We start from the raw sequence: 15791 nt of genomic DNA, 5'->3' as shown, positions 1-15791 counted from the left end.
CCTTGAGTGCCCGATACGAAAGGCATTTCGGCTGGGTTTTGCGGAGACCCAGCGGTGAGGAAAAGGGTGAACATCTGGAGGGGAGGAGCAGGGGGCTGGGTCGCTTAGGGGACACATCTGCTCTAAGTAGGGCGCGTGCTCCGCTGGGGGCTGGGGCGAGCGAGCGGGCAGTGCCCGAGGCCAAGGAAGAAGGGCCTCATCCTTTCCAGCCCCGGGCAGCTGCTCCCTCTCTCACCTCTCCACTCCCAGGGGTGTCTCCAATTCCCCGTTTCCTTTTCCCGGGCCAGACTGGAGCAGGTGTGGAAATTCCAAGGGGAGGTGGCTTGTGGGGCAGAGGAGAGAGGGGAGGTGGTTCAGCCTGCCAGGAGTCACTGGCAAGAGCAGGCTTCAGCTCGCAAGGACAAGCCATCCTGTCCGTGTGCGGGGGCACTGGGCGGACACAGCCTCTCCTTTCAGGGCCCAGGTTCCCCTCCTTGAGCGTGCCAACCCTGGCACCTTCCTGCTTGGGCACAGGCATGGTGATGGATTCTAGTGCCAGTTAGAACGTGTCCCTGCTCAGCTAAGTGGAGGTGAAGGAATGGGCAGGCACCAAGGAGCCTTTTCAGCATTCAGCCTTGTGTCTCAAGCCCCTGGCATCTGCCTCCCTTCATAGGGCTGTGCCCCTGTGTGTGATTGGCAAGTTGGCACTCCCTGTAGGGGAGGCACAGGTAGAATGAAAATGTCTCTCCCCTCCTCCTCAGTTCCAGCAGGCAGAGGAGTACAAGTTATAGCCCAACTCCTGCCCAAGGTTGACTGACTGTTTAACTGACCCCTAGCATCTTCCCGAAGAGTACCCCTTCCACCCTCCAGGAGAATTACTAGACCTTTAATTTTCATCCACCGGGAGCTGCTCTCTCTAATGCATCCTAACTGCTGCCTGCGGCTGGTTTCCTTCCCCGCGCTGCCAACCCCAGTCCCAGGCAGGACCCTCAGCCTTTCTCTGATGGCCATAGTGCCCCAGGGGACCAGGCGTGTCCTGGCAGGAAGATTTAGCCAGGCCAGAGCTCGGTGCTGGGTGCAGCCACTGCGTCTTTGAAAACCTCGATTCCCATCTTTGTTATTGTCTGGGCGGCAGGCCACCCGGTTTGCTGCCTTCCTCCCTCCGGCTGGCCCCTGCCTTCTCCAGCTTTCTCCCTCGGGAACATGCCCTTCGCTGCACTTTCCTGGGTGGTGGTCAGGACCCTCTGCACCCGCATGCGAGACCTTGTGTACGTACCTAGTTCTGTGTGCTTGTGTTGGTGGTCCGGGGAGCAGGAGAGATGGCAGGCGGTCCAGCCTCTGACTATGTCTGCCCTCCGGGAGCAGGCAGCGTGCATGCTGTGTTTACCTCCCTCCAGCGGGCAGCCCGCACTGAGATGCTGCCGAGCAATCAGCTGGCAACCCTGGGCGGAGGTCGGGACGTGGTCGAGATGACCTGGAGCAGGTCCTGCCCAGCTTGACTTCGGGTCAGCTTTGCCACAGGCCGGAGGGGTGCAGAGTGGGGGCCATGGTGGGGAGTAAAACTGCGAGTCTGTCTCTAGCGCCAGTGGTGAACGGTAGCTGGAGCAGAATGTCACTGGTGGTGGTGTGGGATTGTCTTATTAATTTTCTATAAACAAAATCTGGCTTGGAGGCTCCTCTGGCACAGGAAGGGAGCCCAGATTTCCCACGGACAGGCAGAGAGATGGAATTTGAAATCCTTCTACCCAGCCTTGGAGCTGAAATAGGCTCTGCTAGGACTGGGATCTCCTGATTTGCTGCCTTGCTTAGAAATAGATTGATCACTGCCGCTGGGATGGACGGGCAGGTATGTCTCTGGGGCATCTCCTGGAGGCGTCCTGTTTGGAGTCAAGTGAGTAAAACCAGCTCTGGTGACCCCACCCCACCCCCCAAGCTCATGGTCAAACCTGGGTGAGTGCAGAGATGCCTCCCTCCCCCCGCACTCTGACGTGGTGTGGTGCTGCTGAGGCTGGGTGGACAGATCAGCTGCCTTCCGACTTGGCCCAGCAGTGAGGAGGGGGTTGAATCCTGGCTCCATGGGACCCCGCCGAGCTGCCATGCCTCTCCCTAGGAAGGGGGTAAGTGCAGAGAGAGCAGTCCGCGTGAAGGGATGGGCATGGGAAGGCGGGTGGGGGCCTCTAGGGTGGCCAGTGTGAGCTGGCTCCCGTGGCCTCCTCACGTGGAGAAGGAACACCGGGCACTCGGGGGCGGCCGCCTGGGGTCTGACACTGGGTGAATCTGTCTGCTCCATGGCTGCTGCCGAAGCGGCTTTGCCGCACGCTTTCTGCCATGCTCCACAAACTGCTGTGTTGGGAAGGTTATTTTTTGCACCGGGATCCTCTCATCTGGAGGTTGGAAACCAGTTGGTTCTGTTCTGGGATCTTTCGGCTCCCTGGGAACGGGAGTCTGGTCCAGGTGTGGAGATGGCAGGGAAAGGGCTGATGTCTGGTTGTGAGCCTGGAGTCAAGCCAGCCAGGGCTGGGGAGGGCGCATAGCTGAGCTCTGGGAAGCCCAAGGGCCGCAGATTTGAGCCTTTATACTTATTTCCCTGAAAACAGCCTGGGGAGGTTCCCAGCTGGTCTCTAAGATCACTGGGCCCCTCAACATTCATTTCTTCTTTGGAGGTTCTGGAGATAAGCACCAAGGACAGGTAATCGTTGCCTGTGGATAATAGAAATGAATGCCGTTCCAAGGCGTCCCAGGTGAAAGGTGTGCTGGCAAAAGCATTTTTTTTTTTTTTTTTCCGCAGACTGGAAATGTTCCTGCCTCATTTACAAGACAGCTTTAATGCTGGTAAAAGCGATCTTGGATGTGGTGTTTCTGCCCTCCCAGAAGATAATTTCGAACTCACTCATTTATTTATTAATGTTCCTAAGTAGCTGGGAGGGTCAGTTGGCAATACAATGCCTTCCTCATTTTTTTCCCCTCCGCGGTATTCGCTCTGGGTGATGCTGGCTCTCCACACAGGTGGGCATCCCAGGCGCAGGTACCCAAGGCTGATCAGGGAGCAAGGGACTGACTGCCCCGTCCAGGGAATGTGTGTGTTGCCAGGAGTTCCCACACCTGAAAGTTACCAAGGGTAGGATTCCCAGCGGTGTAAGACTAAGGGAGGGAGATAATTGGGAGGTAGGGGTGAGGGCTTTCAGGGACCCTCCATTGGCCCCGAGTAGGCAGAAATCAGTTCTATCCCTTTGGGTGAGGCATTTCTTGGAGCAGGGAGAGGGAGCTTGGTGAGGAACTGGAGGAAATGGAAGAGGGGATCTGTTTTCTGTTGACAGTAGATGCAGACTGGGCTGGGCACCCAGGCCTGGGTGTTCTTGACTCTCTCCCTCCCCTGCTGTAGACAGCGAGTGCCCAGTCCTCCTCCGCCTTCTCTTGGGTGATCTTGAGATGATCGTGCATTTCAGTGTCTGGGAGTAATGGGAAGTATGTGATCTTTGGATTTAAAGCCAGGCAGTTCCTGGGGCAAGTCACCTTAAACTGTTCTGAGCCTCAGTTTGCCCATCAGCAAAATGGGTCTGATGATAATCACGTCGTTGGAAACATTAATATTAATATATTCATCATGTACTTAATAGAAAATGTCCTGTTCAGTGCTGTTTCCTTGGCAACTAACACTGGGTTTTGCACATTTCTTAAATGTTTCTAAAATTTTATTAAATAAGTTATAACACATGAAAGCGGTTAGACAGCCGTGTTGTAAGTTTTCAGTAAGTGGAAGTTAATATTTGGAGGGAAAAGTCAGTCCGTCTTGGTAAGCCTCAGTTGTCGTCTCTGCAGAGTGGGGATAATAACGTGCAATCATGTTATTATCATTCAAGAGATGGAACTAGACGCTACTGTCCCATGAAAGGTGAAGAGGGCTGTGTGGAGGATCACAGCTACTTTGAACACAAGAAATAGCCGAGTAGAAAGACCCTTGGACTTGTCTGCACCCGAGAAAGCAAACCTATCCTATATGTGTTTTAAAAATCGATTTTTGATGTTTGGACCATACTTCTTTTTAGTAATCTAGGCATTTATGTTCTGTCTAGTTTTTCTTTATTAAAAATGGTGCTGGTATTTAATCCTTAAATATGCATCATTTGTCTCCATCTGTGATTGTTTCCATGAGATAAAGTCTTAGAATTACTAGGTCAAAAAATAAGAGCAATTTCAGGCTTTTGATAAATATGTTTCCCATCGAGAGCCTGTAGTAATTTACACTCTCCCAAAGACTTTTGAGGTGCCCACCTGTTTCTTCACGCCTTTGAAAACATTGGGTGTCATCGGTAACACAGTCTCTGTCGTTTGTATAGGCACAAGGGTGGCATTTCTTTGTTATTTGCATTTTCTTGCTGGTTAGTCACTGAGCATTGTTTTCCTGGGTTTAATGGCCAGTAGTGCTGTGCTGCTGCTTTAGAGTCTTGTCTGTTCCTGTCCTTTGCCTTCTGAACGTTCTGACAAGCCCTTTGTAAGAGCCTTCCTTGCCCTGTTTGGCCTTCCTTGGTTCCTTCACCGCCATCCATGTAGGTGGATCTTTGTTAAATGGGCCTCTGCCTTCCAAGCGGTATGGCAGGGAATTCATTAATTACCTACAAGGAGTGCTCCGCAGCTCCCCCTCCCCTGCTCTGCTCTCCATAAGGGAACCAGATTTAATTCTTAATCCGATAATTATCGTTAAGGAAGCCTGGCACTTACACAGCACTTTGAGAGGTCTGTCGCTGTACAGCATCGGTAAGCAGTGCAGGGGTTGTTAGATTCAGGGAAACTGAGGCACGAGGTCAAAGGTGTGGCGGTGGGGCCATCCCAGAAGCCTGGCCTTGTGTCCAGGTCCCAGCCCCCCTGCAGCGTGGTACTCGGAGCCCCATGGGCACCTTTGGGGCAGGGCTGCCTGGAGCCCTGCCAAGGAACACATGATTCTGGGCTTCATCTCCAGAGGGAGGGGGAGCCACAGAACATGACCCGGACATGGAAAAGAACCAATTTATTTCTGCTTTCTCATTTTTATCGCCCTCCTTTTAGATCTGCAGCTCCCTCGTGTGTATCTTCCAGAGATCCGAGCTGGGCAATATTTTTAGGAACGGCGGAAATTAGCTAGTAAGGATGTGATCAGCCCCAAGCTGGGGTTTTAAAGGCTAGAGAAGCCTTTTCCTGTACAGGTGGCTGTAGGCATGTACACATGCCTTTGACAGGCTCACGAGTGCATGTCTTCATATGTCTTACAAGTATGCAGCTGCCCTCATGAAGGTGTGTATATGTAAGCATCCTTGTACATGTTTGTAGATCTGAAATGAGGAATTGCATGTAAAGCATTTGGAACACTGCCTGGCACTTCATGTTGGGTTGGACCACGTGAAGTGTTTTTGTAGGTCGATTATGGACATACGGTTCATTCTAACCACTCAAGGAGTTCTGGCTACTGTTCGTATTGTGTCTGTTTTCTTATGTGTACGTGTCTACCAGCATGTGCGTTTACATACCCCCTGTTTTACAGTGTGTGTGGTGTGTTCTGTGTTTGAGCTCTCACATGTGGGCATCTATGTGCAGGTGTGCAGTTGCTGTCTGGGCATGTGGCCACTGAGCCAGCCAGTTTTGTGAACAAAACTGCCTGCCTTCCTGGGGAAAATCTCCCACGACTCAGCATCTCCCCCGGCCGTCAGGACAGCCACCCGCTCAGCCCCCTCGTGCCCATAGGTGCCAGCAGAGCCCAGGCCTGGATGCCAGGCCTGAGAGGTACTGCAGGGCCTTGCCCATTCTCCTAGAAAAACCCTGGCTATTTCCAGGTCCCAGGTCTGAGGATATGCAAATCGACTCTTTAATGGAATTCCTTTGCAAAATATTACTCGAACCAGAAAGTTAATTACCAGGCTCTAATTAATGGCTATTTTAGAGGGCCACAGAAGAGAACTGGAGATCACAGGAAGACCAAAAAGGCAAGAAGGAAAACATCCAGCTCTCACGGCTGGCATGGTGACCTCTCCCCAGGCGGCCGGGCCCTCTTAGCTGCTTGCCAGCCAGGCCTCCTGGGTGATCGGCCACGGGTGAGTGGAAAAAGGGCTTCTTGCATGAAGAACCTCACATGCTGGGTCTTCTGGCCACTGGTCTATCAGCCTACAAGGAGTGACTTGGGCTGCATTCCCGGCCTGGGGGTGGGGTGTGCAAATGGCCGAGGAGAGCCTGGCCAGATTGGGGTGAGGCTGTACCACTCCCATCCCCACCCTCTGAAGCCCCCAAAGCAGCCAGGCAGCATATCCGCAGCCTGGGCTATGGACAGGGCAGTCACCAGCCACTCTACAAGGAAACTAACCCTTGTTAGTTAGTTAGTAACTAACCCCGAGACAGAAGGAGTCTCCGTCCTTTGTGGGCCTGTGCGGATAGGGGCCTGTGGGTGGGTGCACGCGTCTCACACATACCAGGGGCACAGTCTTGGGTGCCCCCCGCCCAGGTCCTGCCGCAGGCCAAGCCACATGCCCCCACCCCAGGCATGCACATGTAAGAAGCTCCCTTTGTCACCCCACTTCCTGCTCCCACTTGAACCTGGAGAGCCACAGGCCAGGCTGGAGCCGACGAGTGCAGGGTCACAGGAGCCTGGCTTCTGGCCTGCCCCGCTAACTCACTCAGCACGGCCTACCATGGAACAGTCTGTTTCCCCAACTCACCTCTCCAGATGGGCTGGCAGGGCAGAAACTGACCCAGATGAAGGTCGGGTTTGCACTTTTCCCCACATCAGGCACTTGGACGGGTGAGTTACTCTTTGTCACGATGATTCCCCCCTCTCTTGTCCAGTGGGCAAACCCCCATGGGGGTCCCGTCTAGCTCTGGCCACCTCCCAGTTCACCCTGGGACCGTCACCTGCCTCCAGCCCTGACCTTTTTCCCAGCCTCAGGCCCTTGTTTGCAGGGCCTGGTTGTAAGAGAGTGCTATGGGCAGAGATATAGATGCCAGCCTGGTAGCACAGGCTCTAATTTGATGCGACGTTGTCGTAGGGAGTTTTCATACCGAGGGCAGTGAATGAGTGCAGCGTCTCCCTGTGCCCACTGACTAAGGGGAAGTTAATTTCATGCTCTGTCTTGTTGACATTCATAATCAAAGCTTCGTATTGCAGCTGCAGACTGTTAGCACGTGAAGGATGTATGCGCCTCAGCAATTACTGTTTCCGGCGGGGGAGGAGATTAATAGGTTGTTAACAGCTCCACCCCTCTGCTCCTATTACCCTTCTTTCCCCCTTTCCCCCTTCCTGAGATTTCATCAGGAAACTCCATCCCAGCATCAGCTCTGATAAAACCCCACTCTTGTCTTGGAAGCTGAGAGCCTGGCCCCTGAGCCTGACTGACCAGCCCACCCTAGGAAGATACCCAACAAAATGTAGAGTCTTGGGCCCCTACCCTGGACCTTCTGAATTAGACTCTTTGACCTAATTGTGTTTCCCCAAGGTGTGAGAACCTCTGTCCAAAGTTTGTGCCTTTTGCTGAGGACAGGGCTCTGTCCCAGCAACTTGCTTCAGCATTGCTATATTCTTATTGATTTCTCATAGTAAGAGTGTTTTGTGTTTCTCATTTCACTGAAACTCCAAGAGGGGAATGTTCCTGGCCCAAAGTCACATACTGGGGGGCCCCAAGCCAGGCGATCCACTCCCTGGTTGAGACCTAGAATCCTCCCATGAGCATGCTGTGCCTTTTTTTATTAAGGTTGTGATGCTTTTTGAAATTACCTTCCCCCTTTGATAGGAGTCCTTCCTGCGCTTGCCCAGGGCTCCCTGCTGTAAAAAGCACTTTCACCCTGTGCTTGGAGCAGTTAGGGCATTTGTGACTATGGTCTGCTTTCTACAGGGGAAGTGGGTGAGGCTCAGAGAGATATAGGGAATCAGCAGGAGCTGGGATGTGTCTCCTAACTCCAGGTCCAGTGCTTGGCCCACCTGAGCCACTGAGGCTCACTGCTCTTGCCGACTTCCCTGTTATAAGTGGTTCAGAGAGGTGTACTTGGTCCTCTCTGGAATCACCAGGATCAAGTGAGTAATGTGATTCAAGCCCAGGTCCACTGGGTCAAAGCCCATAAGGATAGGACTAGCTAATTTAGGGCTGAACCAGGTGTCCTTGGCCCCACCTGGGAGTGAAGCTCTCTAAGGACAGCCTGGAGAGGCTCAGGAATGAGAGTGGTGGTCTGTGCAGAGGCCCTGGAGAGGCCAGGCCAGGCAGTATATAATCTGTATCCCCAGCTGGGGAGGCCAGATGCCTGCTAAGGTTGGGGAGAAGGATAGGGGAGGGTGGGGCAGGGGAATCTGGGCCTGGGGGCTGTGGAGCTGGACTGTGAACCCACGAATCTGGGCCTGGGGGGTGTGGAGCTGGAATGTGAACCCACGACTGCCTTACAGCCCCAGGCCCTGTACTGCCAGCTGCTGGGGAGGTCAGCAGGTGTAGGCTAGTCCAAGGCCAGCTCCACCCACTGCTTCTCTTTGAACCTCAGTTTCCCCATCTCAGCAAAGCAAAACAAAGACTAATATCTCAGTGCCTGGGACACTGATATTCCTGGAGGGAGGGCACCCAGCACAGGGGAGCGTCCTGTGTCTCCTGGGCTTTGCTGCCCTGCCTTCAGGTCGTGAAGCCCTTGGAGGTGGCGTGGAGCTAGGGGGGCCAGGATGCCTTTCATCTCTGCACTCTTCACGGCAAGCTTCTCTGCTGAGTGTCACAGTATCACCACCACCCACTGCCCTGCGTGGCCACCTGCTTGATGGGCCCGGCTCCGTGCCCTGTGCCTTTCCTGTGCTTTCTCATGTCATCCTTACACCAGCGCTCTGAACGATATTGCTAGTCCTCATTTTTCAGAAAAGAAAATTGAGGCCCAGAGAGACTGAGCCACGGGTCCAAGTCACACAGCTCATAGGTAGGATCCAAACCCAGGCGGTCAGGCTCTATTATCAAAGGCCCCTCCATCAACCACTGTTCTCTGTGGTGTCTGTTTTCCAGATGACCTGCTCAGTCACTAATATCATTAACCTACCTGCCCCTTACGGAGCGTCTGCTGCATGCCAGGCACTGTGTGTTGTCTGTACGTCATCTCTAATCCTCTTCACTCCCCTTGTTTCATCCCCCCAACCCCATGTTACAGGTGCTGAAACTGGCCTCAGAGAGGTAAAATAACTTATCGGGGATTACCCTCATGATGGATTTAGGATCTAGGTCTCTGGACTCAAAGCCAGGGTCCTCTCCAGTGTAATAGCTGACATGATGGACAGATCCCGTGGGCTAGGCCTGCCCTCAGCACTTCACAGAGAGGCACTCACTCCAATCTCACGACAGCCCATGTGCTGCTACTGACTACTGTTATTTCTGGTTTACAACCAGGAAACGTGGCCTGCCCAGCCGGAACGGCAGAGCTAAGATCCTAACCTAAGAAACCTGGCTCCCAAGTCTGTGCTCTTCACTACTGCACAGGCCTGCCCCTTCCTATTTTACAGATGAGGAAACTGAAGCTCCAGCAGGTAAAAGCCACTTGCCCCGGTCAGACTGCAGGTGGGTGGCAGAGATGGGGTCTGTACTTAGATGTTTCCGGAGTTTTACTGGCTCCCACGGGCTTTCTTGGTGGCTCAATGGTAAAGAATCCGCCTGCAGTGCAGGAGACATGGGAGACGTAGGTTCGCTCCCTGGGTCGGGAAGATCCCCTGGAGGAGGAAATGGCAACCCACTCTAGTATTCTTGCCTGGAGAAGCTCATGAACAGAGGAACCTGGCAGGCTATACAGTCCATGGGGTCACAAAGAGTCGGACACGACTGAACAAGCACACGCGTACATGGGAGAGTGTCCTGGGCCACCCCAGGCTCTGCAGGAGCTACTATGGGTGCTGAAGTTCTGGAAGGGTGGAGGAGTGTGGCAATGGAGGCGGGCCTTCCTACTGGTCTCTGTGGGTGGGGTCCCCATGGTGTGAGGCTAGGGCTGGCTTAGGGACCATCCCCATATTTGCAGTTGCTCAGTGATGATAAGTGTCTTTCTTCATAGGCACCCCTAGCAGTCTGGGCCCCCACACCTCTTTTGCTCTTGGCAGAGCGAGTGAGCACGGCTGCATTTGGGTCTGCTGATTGATGACCTTGGGTGAGGTGGGGGGGTGACAGAGGTCTTGGGTGGGCTCACTGGCTTTGCATAGCATACCCACCCCACCCCCACACTTCCGCAGATCAGCATGATCACTCTCCTCACTGCCCAGGAGGATGAGAGAAAGCTGTGATGCTGGTGGGCAGGGCCTCCCAGTCCAGCCTTTGATCTGCTCATGTGGGTGCGTCTGGCACCGAGACCTCTGGCTGGACAGGCTGAGGGGGCTGCCAGTCATGCAGCCAGGTTCCCAGCCCACCCAGCCATCTGTGGACCTGAGATGGCGCTGGGCACCTGCACAACTGCCTGACCTCAGGGTGGGGACAGAGCCAGGGGTGGTGACGGCTGGGCCACGGGTGGGGACTCTGCCAAAAGCCCCACCAGCGCGCTCTTGGTGGTCATGTCTAGCTCCTCTGTGCACGTAAAGTTCACGTTTATTGATGATGGTTGTTTATGAGACTAGTGAAAACCTGTTCCACAAATTTCAGAGTCAAAGGATGTTGAACCTGGTGGGGAATTCTGTGAGCGATCCGTCCAGAGTTCATCAGACTCAGCTCCTGGTTCCTGGGGGTGAGACTGGAGGTTCCCCTCCAAAGGCGTCGTGGGCATCCTCACTGTAGGCCCTGAGAAGTCCTGCAGGAAAGAAACCTGTTTCATCTTTTTTAATCTGGGGTTTCCTGTCCCCCACCCCCACCCCAGGAGCAGTAGTATTCTGCACAACCTTCTTGGGTAAACACTAATTTGAGGTGTTACCTCGCCTTAGAAGCGTGCCTTTTAAGAGGAGACTTTGGAAGTATTCCATGCCTTGAGGACCTGTGGGAGCAAGCCTTGAATGATGGCCTTGCTGGCCTGGCAGCAGCTTTGGGGATATAGTATTTTTTTGGAAAAAGGCACCCCCAGGTCTTCAGAGTCAGCTACTAGCTCTTCTGAGTGTGCAGTGGGGTCTGGCTCTGTTCAGAGCCCTCTGTGGGCCCAGAAGGGTGGAGGGTTTATTCCCCCTTTCCTGGGCTGGGTGGCTCCCTTCTTGTACCCAGCTGCTTGGGCTCTGGGCACCCCCTCCCCCCGGACTCCTGCAGAAGACAGCAGTCGGGCAGAGGCTGCCCACTGATTTGCATAATTGCACCATCCCCTGAATAATTAATAAAGCTCTGTCCTTGCTGGGAGCAAAGTCTGCACCATTATGGATGGGTTTGCCATGGATGGGTTTGTCTGAGCTCTTCCAGGGGGCCAGTGGTTCCCGGACTCATCAGCCAATGCTGGCATGAAGCCCCCCCAGAGAGAGGAGAGAGCCCTGGGGTGGAAGGGTGTGTCTACGCAGCAGCATCGTGGGTGGGACCGGTCCTGCCTGATGCCTTCTTCTAGGAGCCACACCTGGGGCCTGGACACACAGGCGATTTGAGATTCAGTATTCACCCACTTCCTGTGGTCCCATAGACTCTTCTACTCGGAAACGGTCAACTGTCGTGGAGACTTGGCCCTGCTTCCAGGTAGCCTGGAGGAGGCCCTTGCTGACCCAGCAGGTGAGGGTAGGGATGGTGAGTTTTCAGGCAAGAGCAGGGAAGGAGGAGGCATTTCTGCTTGAGGCTTGCTTTTTCTTGAGTCCCTCCAAGTTTCTGGGCTTGTTAAGGGCAGGGAAAGACTGGGAGTGTCTCCTCCTGGACATGTCTAAGTCCTCTTTTTACATTGTCTCACTGAAGTGAGTTTTCACTCTGGTCATATGGGTTTGTCTCCCTGTCATCCTGGAAAGGGAGGTTGAGGGCTGGGTCTGCCCCTGACTTGTCACTGATGCTGGGGAAGGTCCTGTAGTCTGTCCAGTCAGGGTTGTACTTGAAAGTACATTGTACGGTTGTACTTGAAAGTGCATTGTACTTGAAGGTTGTATTTGAAAGGCCTTGTTTTCTTCCCTATGTCCCCTAGTCATTATCCAGAGCGTCCACAGGAATATTTCTCAAACTGGGTTATGTGGAACACTACATCCTGGCAGATGTTATTGGGCATTTGTGATGAGGGGATTCAATAGCCTAAACAGGTCAGAGAAGCATCCAGTGAACCAAAGCAAGTAAATTTTTTCAGTGCTTGGCTGCTGGGAGCCTTTCCTCTGTTATTGTGCATCTGGGTACACAGGAGGGGAAACAGGATGCTTTGCTTCCCGTATTCATGGGCTATCCAGTGTCTGCTTGCTCGTCGCCAGTAATGGTGAGATGCCATCCCCTTGCCGAGCAATGCCAACTCTTGGAGACCTTCCCTTTTGTTAAGTTTAGCTGGCCAGCATTTAGGTAGCACTTTATCATTTACTGCATGGGGCTCATACCAGCTAGGCGGGTGTCAGGGCAGGCGTTATTCCTTTTACAGATAAGGAAACTGAGGCTCAGAGAAGGTCATTATTCTACCCAAAGCCACATAGAAAGTAGCAGAGCTGGTATTTAAACCCAGGTCTTCCGGCTGGATCTTCAGCTCTTTCCCTTAGCCACCAAGAAGCCATTTGCTCCCAGGGTAAAGATCAGCGTGTCTGGCGGCATTGGTCCCTAGGACCTTGGGGATCTGTTATCCCTACAGCCCCGTCCCAGCTTGCCTCGAGTGAGTTTCTGGAATTTGGAGGTAGGAGAAGTGCTAACTCTGGTTTGCTAGGATCGCAGCTGTGGGGCCTGGTTTGGGAGCCATCTGTAGATATGGCTCATCATAGAGGCCCAGTTCATCAAGCCGTCCCTGGCTCTCACCCTTCAACTTTTTGTTTTTACAGGTGGGCCATGTTCGAGGTGCCCCACTAGCTGGGTAGGGCACTTGTCTTGGGCCGGAGATGGTGGTAGAGGGGGTAGAGGAGGAAGGTGTGGGGGCCCTGCCATTGTGTCTTTCCTTGTGCCTTTCTGAGAGCTACTAGGCAGGCCTGGTGGATGGCCAGGGGCAGTTTGGGGCGGGGCCCTGTTTACAGCAGGCTGGCTTGGAGGCTGTGCTGAGGCAGAGGTGTGCAGCCGTAGGACTTAGACCAAGTGCTTCACGTCTCAGGGGTCTCCCTGGGCCACCAGTGGCACATGCCCCGCATCCCACGGAGAGCAAGCCACACGAGCGCGGCCTGATGGACAGAGTTTGGCCCTGCCAGCACCTTGACCTAGGTCTGGATCCGGCTCCCTGACTTCCTGTGTGACCTGGGACAAGTCACTTAATCTCTGAACCTCCGTTTCCTCATCTTTAAAATGGGTGTGATGATGGTGCCTGCCTCCCAGGGTTCTGTCCCTGGGGCAGAACACACGGTCATGTATGTCCCATGATACCTTCATCATATCATCTCATGTGCACTCACTCTCACACGTGTGCACACACCGTGGTCTTGAGCTTCCCCTGGAGACCTCAGAATCCTGTCGGCAGATCCAGCCCCACTCTCCTCACGTCCAGCCCATCATGGAGGAGGAGGCAGCCCGAGACAGGCCTAGAGAGACGTCGCGCGGACACTTCTCCCACTTAGAAAATCAATATTCTGTGGTCTGCCTAATTGCTCTGTTGCTGCTAAATGAGTCATTATGGAGGGAAAATAGCAAATGCATTGTGAGACTAATGGGAAAAAATAGTTGGCAAATGACTTGCTTTGCTTCTGAAACTCCAAGAAGGTGTTACTACGAGAAATCTGGAGAGCCACGTGGGGCCAAGTCCTGGGAAGCGGCCTCTGGTGGATGGCCAGGGGCAGTTTGGGGTGGGGACGTGTTTACAGCAGGCAGCCTCTGGGGTTGTGAGGCTCCAGAGGTGCCAGACAGCCTGAGAGGGCCCTTGCAGGGCAGGGCACTGAGTGGGGTATCACAGGGGCTGGAAGCAAGGGTACCTGAGTGTTCAAGTCTGGAGCTGGGGCGGAACACGGAGCTCCCAAGGCCTGTTGCTGGATATCCTTCAGCTAGGGCCGCCCGTGGGCCAGGCCTGTCCTGCAGGTCAGTGTGTGATTGCCGTGAAGGCCTGTGTCCTGAAGGCACTGCGAGCCCTGGAGCACTTGGTCTGTTGGGGTGGTGGGGGTAGTGTCCCCGAGGAAGAGAGGGGTGGGCTGAGCTCACAGTGACGAGCCTTCTTTGCAGGTGGAAGAGCTTGTGCAGACCTGTGGGTCTGGGAGCAAGGGGTAAGAGAGGTCCTCATAGCATTCCTAGAAAATGCACATTTTCTTATTTTATGTGTGAGGAATCGGAAGCCGAGGATGGCTAAGAGACTTTAAGAGACCTGCACAAGGTCATAGAGCCTTTAAATGGCCAAGTCTGGACTTGAACCTGAAAAGAAAGAAAGTGCTAGTCGCGCAGTGTGTCCAACCCTTTTGCGACCCCATGGACTGTATAGCCCGCCAGGTTCCTCTGTCCATGGAATTCTCCAGGCAAGAATACTGGGGTGAGTAGCCATTCCCTTCTCCAGGGGATCTTCCTGACCCAGGGATCGAACCTGGGTCTCCTGCCTTGTAAGCAGATTCTTTACCATCTGAACCACCAGGGACTTGAATTTAGGCCTAGGTAACTGTCCATCATGGTGGGTGCCCACCTAATTTCAGGCACCTGCTGCTCTGCAGCCAGCATCAGGGACTCACCCTTGCAAGGCAGGGGTCTGCAGAGGACACTCCTGAGCTGGGGAGGTACAGAACTCCAGAGCCGGAGGGGGGTGGGGCGCTACCAGCCCCAATCCAGGCCTCTCTGTCTTACTACTGGGCTTTGCTTTCTCTTAATGGCAACATGACATGGGTAATTTTCTGATGATCAAAATACCAAGACCACTAATGGCTCCTCTTTGAAAAAAGATCTCTGTAAGCAACACATTTCTCCCCCATGAACTGAGTTGATCTACTCCCCGCTGTTAGTCTCAGCTGGCCTAATCTCGTTGGGTGGGGCTACCAGCTGCCTGCAGGTTGACTGGAGGCATGCTCAGCTGAAGGTGCCTGAGACCGTGGGCCACCTAGCGTTTTAGGAAGTGGCCGCAGCAGATAGGAGAGACCACGCATGCCTTGTGGGCACTGGGAAGGGGGCTTTGGGAGGCATCAGAGACCACTTTGCCTTCTCCAGGTTCCTTGATACAGTTGCACATCCTGGTGCCACAGGAACCAGGCACAGAGTCCTGCCCAGGAGAGTTAGATTCACAGATCTAGGACTGGCCTCAGAATCTGTTGTCATGATGGGCCCCCAGGGGATTCTGGGACCTCAAGCGAGCAGCTCTGGGATTCTCCCATCCCTGGCAGGGTCCCATGCCTCCGGGGGATGTTGGCGGTCAGGTGCTCAGTTATCAGGCTACAGAATAACCCTGGGGCCGGATGTACCACTGGCTGCTCCAGCTTGGGGAGCCAGGTGGGCAGCTGAGACCCCGACAGGCAGGAACCCTGCCCTGGGTGCTCTGCTCCAGCTGTTGGCCAAGAGTCAGTTCATCCCAAACTCAGCTCAGATTGGCACTTCCCTTCCCTTCTCCAAATATAAACTGCAGCCTCACTGGTGAGAGGCTGAGTGTTTATTTGGTCTGGTTGAAGAGCCCCAGCCAGGGCCCTTTGTCCTGCTCAGATTCCACTTCCAAAAGAAGTCGGCTGAGTTCTGCTAAACAGCAGGGCGTCTACTGTGGGGTTCCAGGCAGGCTGGGGCTGACCCTAAAGATATAAAGGGAGTCCAGCTGTGATGGGCTGCCCGTGGCAGGGGGACACCAGTGGCTTCCTGCAGTTGGTGCCGCTGGGTCTGCTTTCTGGTCTTGCTCCTGCTTCTCAGGGAGCC

At 54.0% G+C, this 15791-nt stretch overlaps 1 protein-coding gene across 9 annotated transcripts in view; it reads left to right on the top strand.

The window, feature by feature from the left end:
• Positions 1-15791, top strand: part of DAB2IP (DAB2 interacting protein) — a 209595-nt gene that overhangs the window by 123067 nt on the left and 70737 nt on the right. The gene's annotated exons all lie outside the window — the stretch shown is intronic.

This window comes from Ovis aries, chromosome 3 (genome assembly GCF_016772045.2).
Source record: "Ovis aries strain OAR_USU_Benz2616 breed Rambouillet chromosome 3, ARS-UI_Ramb_v3.0, whole genome shotgun sequence".
Taxonomy (NCBI): domain Eukaryota; kingdom Metazoa; phylum Chordata; class Mammalia; order Artiodactyla; family Bovidae; genus Ovis; species Ovis aries.
The sequence above is the reverse complement of the archived record's forward strand: the minus strand, read 5'-3'. Positions and strand labels throughout refer to the sequence as shown.